The sequence below is a fragment of the Oncorhynchus gorbuscha genome, unplaced genomic scaffold, assembly GCF_021184085.1.
Source record: "Oncorhynchus gorbuscha isolate QuinsamMale2020 ecotype Even-year unplaced genomic scaffold, OgorEven_v1.0 Un_scaffold_850, whole genome shotgun sequence".
Classification (NCBI taxonomy): domain Eukaryota; kingdom Metazoa; phylum Chordata; class Actinopteri; order Salmoniformes; family Salmonidae; genus Oncorhynchus; species Oncorhynchus gorbuscha.
Genome location: NW_025745840.1, coordinates 55,001 through 60,000, shown reverse-complemented (window position 1 = coordinate 60,000; position 5,000 = coordinate 55,001). Strand labels below are relative to the sequence as shown.

Genomic DNA, 5,000 nt, shown 5'->3' with positions numbered 1-5,000 from the left:
TTCTGTGGTTCCAATTATAACCAGTACTCTAGCTCTAGTGGTTCAGCTCAAGATTATATTCTGAAATGTCTTCTTGTGCTACTGTTGACTGTGGATATGATGATGATGATTGTTTGCCTTGTGTGTGTGTGTGTGTGTGTGTGTGTGTGTGTGTGTGTGTGTGTGTGTGTGTGTGTGTGTGTGTGTGTGTGTGTGTGTGTGTGTGTGTGTGTGTGTGTGTGTGTGTGTGTGTGTGTGTGTGACAGATTGTAGAGTACGAAGACTATGACAACGAAACAGATGAGTACGAGGTCAGAGAGTATGAATACGAGGAGGAATTTGAAGATCGATACGGATTGGCCGAGAGGGAGAGGGCGGAGTCCTGGAACGGACAGGTACGTCTCACAATGCAATGTCTGTCAGCAACTCAACACTAAACAACTACTCTTTTGTACTCTAACTACTAACTGTGTGTGTGCGTGTGTGTGTGTGTGTGTGTGTGTGTGTGTGTGTGTGTGTGTGTGTGTGTGTGTGTGTGTGTGTGTGTGTGTGTGTGTGTGTGTGTGTGTGTGTGTGTTCCCCTCCACCAGGAAAGAATAGAGAAAGGAGAGAAAGGAGAAAAATCCTGTGTTGGAGCAGTGTGTTCCTCTCCACCAGGAAAGAATAGAGAAAGGAGAGAAAGGAGAAAAATCCACTTTGGAGCAGTAACACACACACACACACACACACACACACACACACACACACACACACACACACACACACACACACACACACACACACACACACACACAACGCTTCAAATTACCACGAGTAATAATTTCATGTTTTCTCCGGCATCTTGCAGAGCACCTTAATCACAGGCCCCGGGGGTCTTCCAGGACCAGAGGTGAGTCAGTGGTGTTATTTAGTGTATTCCTCTATACCAAGGGGGGAGTATGAAAGCATGATCCCCCCGGCACTTCAATCTGGCCCCTCGGGCACTTCAATCTGGCCCCCCGAGCACTTCAGTCCGGCCCCTCGGGCACTTCAATCTGGCCCCCCGAGCACTTCAATCTGGCCCCCCAAGCACTTCAATCTGGCCCCTCGGGCACTTCAATCTGGCCCCCGAGCACTTCAATCTGGCCCCCCGAGCACTTCAGTCTGGCCCCTCGGGCACTTCAATCTGGCCCCTCGGGCACTTCAGTCTGGCCCCTCGGGCACTTCAATCTGGCCCCTCGGGCACTTCAATCTGGCCCCCCAAGCACTTCAGTCTGGCCCCTCGGGCACTTCAATCTGGCCCCCCGAGCACTTCAGTCTGGCCCCTCGGGTACTTCAATCCGACCCCCGAGCACTTCAGTCTGGCCCCTCGGGCACTTCAATCCGGCCCCCAGAGCACTTCAAACTGGCCCCTCGGGCATTTCAATCCGGCTCGCGAGACAAGAGAACATGATATACATTTTTTTACCCATTTTTCGTGGTATCCAATTGGTAGTTACAGTCTTGTCCCATCGCTGCAACTCCACTAAGGACTCAGGAGAGGCGAAAGTCGAGAGCAGTGCGTCCTCCGAAACACGACCCAGTCAAGCCGCACTGCTTCTTGACACAATGCCTGCTTCACCCGGAAGCCAGCCGCACCAGTGTGTCGGAGGAAACCTGGCGACCGTGTCAGTGTGCACTGCGTACGGCCCGCCACAGGTGCTGCTAGAGCGCGATGGGCCACGGAAACCTTGGCCTGCAGAACCCTCTTGATGCAGTGCTTTAGTCCACTTCACCACTCAGGAGGCCCCCACAAATGGATTCTAACAAACAATTGGTCCCCCAAAAGATGCGTCCCTCCGTTGAATTTCAAAATCTCGATGTGGCCCTCGAGCCCCTGCTCTATACTGTCTCTGTCACCTTGTTGTGTTTCATTGGTTCAGTTTCTCTCTCCACTACACCTGTTGTGTTTCATTGGTTCAGTTTCTCTCTCCACTACACCTGTTGTTTCATTGGTTCAGTTTCTCTCTCCACTACACCTGTTGTGTTTCATTGGTCCAGTTTCTCTCTCCACTACACCTGTTGTGTTTCATTGGTTCAGTTTCTCTCTCCACTACACCTGTTGTGTTTCATTGGTTCAGTTTCTCTCTCCACTACACCTGTTGTTTCATTGGTTCAGTTTCTCTCTCCACTCCACCACTGGATAAAAGCGTCTGCTAAATGGCATATATTAATTGGTCCAGTTTCTCTCTCCACTACACCTGTTGTTTAATTGGTCCAGTTTCTCTCTCCACTACACCTGTTGTGTTTAATTGGTCCAGTTTCTCTCTCCACTACACCTGTTGTTTAATTGGTCCAGTTTCTCTCTCCACTACACCTGTTGTGTTTAATTGGTCCAGTTTCTCTCTCCACTACACCTGTTGTGTTTAATTGGTCCAGTTTCTCTCTCCACTACACCTGTTGTGTTTAATTGGTCCAGTTTCTCTCTCCACTACACCTGTTGTGTTTCATTGGTCCAGTTTCTCTCTCCACTACACCTGTTGTGTTTAATTGGTTCAGTTTCTCTCTCCACTACACCTGTTGTGTTTAATTGGTTCAGTTTCTCTCTCCACTACACCTGTTGTGTTTCATTGGTTCAGTTTCTCTCTCCACTACACCTGTTGTGTTTCATTGGTCCAGTTTCTCTCTCCACTACACCTGTTGTGTTTAATTGGTCCAGTTTCTCTCTCCACTACACCTGTTGTGTTTAATTGGTCCAGTTTCTCTCTCCACTACACCTGTTGTGTTTCATTGGTTCAGTTTCTCTCTCCACTACACCTGTTGTGTTTCATTGGTTCAGTTTCTCTCTCCACTACACCAGTTGTGTTTCATTGGTCCAGTTTCTCTCTCCACTACACCTGTTGTTTCATTGGTCCAGTTTCTCTCTCCACTACACCTGTTGTGTTTCATTGGTCCAGTTTCTCTCTCCACTACACCAGTTGTTTCATTGGTCCAGTTTCAGTGTTTCTTCATCCTGATCCTGGAGATGTAAAGGTTTGATGATGTGTTGACTAGTGGAATCAGCTGTATAGTGATGGGGCAAAAACTCAAATATGCACCTTTTTGGGTCCCCGGGACCAGGATTGAGAAACACTACACGGTACTGCATACTGTACTGTGTCCTCTCTCCAGGGAGAACAAGGACCCCAGGGGCCCACAGGACTGGTAGGACCTCAAGGAGACCTAGGAGAACTGGTGAGTTACAAACTACAATCACTCTCTCTCTGTCTCGAACACATATTAACACACACACCTTCTGTCTCTCTCATGCATTTTCACCATCTATCTCTCAAAACACACACTTTCAGATGAACACATAAAGCACACCATACATTGTATCAGTCTGTCTCTCTCTCTGCCTGGGACTTCCAATTCAGGAACTAAATGTCGTTCTTTATCATCATAATTATCTCCGTCCCCCTTCCTCAGGGTCCTCCAGGCCGGCCGGGTCTCAATGGGGCTGATGGGATACCAGGTCCTCCAGGGAACATCCTCGTTGTTCAGGTAAGAACACACACCGTAACGTTTTGGAATGTTTATTCAAATCGTTCAACTGAAATTGTTACTAACGTGTTCGCCACAAACACAACCCTTGTTGAATACACACCTGGTTTCTAAATAAGACTGAAGACCAGCAGCTCTCTGGCCCTCCAGGAGTCGGGTCAATAACCTCTGTCTGCCACCAGGGGGGAGACTACTGTGACCAATATTTATATATATTTTTTTAATCCTTTATTTAACCAGGCAAGTCAGTTAAGAACAAATTCTTATTTATAATGATGGCCTAGGAACTGTGGGTTAACTGCCTGTTCAGGGGCAGAACGACAGATTTTTACGTTGTCAGCTCAGGGATTCAATCCAGCAACCTTTCGATTACTGGTCCAACGCTCTAACCACTAGGTGTGTGTGTGTGTGTGTGTGTGTGTGTGTGTGTGTGTGTGTGTGTGTGTGTGTGTGTGTGTGTGTGTGTGTGTGTGTGTGTGTGTGTGTGTGTGTGTGTGTGTGTGTGTGTGTGTGTGTGTGTGTGTAGTTCCAGGCAGGTGGAGTCCAACTAACAGGACCAGTGATATCAGCCCAGGAGGCTCAAGCCCAGGCCATCCTACAACAGACCAAGGTAAAGACAGCAACATCACTGTAACATCACCTTATAATATAACCTTACTGCTACAGCAGACCACAGTGATGACCATATTATAACTATAATATAACCATATATAACCATATTATAACTATAATATAACCATACTGTTACAGCAGACCACAGTGATGACCATATTATAACTATAATATAACCATATATAACCATATTATAACTATAATATAACCATATAGAACCATATTATAACCATAATATAACCATATATAACCATATTATAACCATAATATAACCATATTATAACCATACTGTTACAACAGACCACAGTGATGACCATAATATAACTATAATATAACCATATATAACCATATTATAACCATAATATAACCATATTATAACCATACTGTTACAACAGACCACAGTGATGACCATAATATAACTATAATATAACCATATATAACCATATTATAACCATAATATAACCATATTATAACCATACTGTTACAACAGACCACAGTGATGACCATAATATAACCATATATAACCATAATATAACAATTAATAACCATAATATAACCACAATATGACCATAATATGACCATATATAACCATATATAACCATACTGTTACAACAGACCACTGTGATGACCATAATATAACCATAATATAACCATATTATAACCATACTGTTACAATAGACCACAGTGATGACCATAATATAACCATATACAACCATATATAACCATAATATAACAATTAATAACCATAATATAACCACAATATGACCATAATATAACCATAATATGACCATATATATGACCATAATATAACCATAATATGACCATATATAACCATACTGTTACAACAGACCACTGTGATGACCATAATATAACCATAATATAACCATATATAACCATATATAACCATA

The 5,000-nt window shown here is 44.3% G+C and overlaps 1 long non-coding RNA gene and 1 pseudogene across 1 annotated transcript in view; both read left to right on the top strand.

Annotated features, from left to right (window-relative positions):
- The window catches only part of LOC124020542, a 4,374-nt gene extending 3,769 nt beyond the window's left edge, over positions 1-605 (top strand). The window contains exons 3-4 of the long non-coding RNA XR_006836097.1: positions 246-374; positions 570-605. This is a non-coding gene — a long non-coding RNA (uncharacterized LOC124020542). The remainder of the gene's footprint in view (positions 1-245; positions 375-569) is intronic.
- LOC124020541 overlaps positions 1-5,000 on the top strand; it is an 87,680-nt pseudogene that overhangs the window by 28,437 nt on the left and 54,243 nt on the right.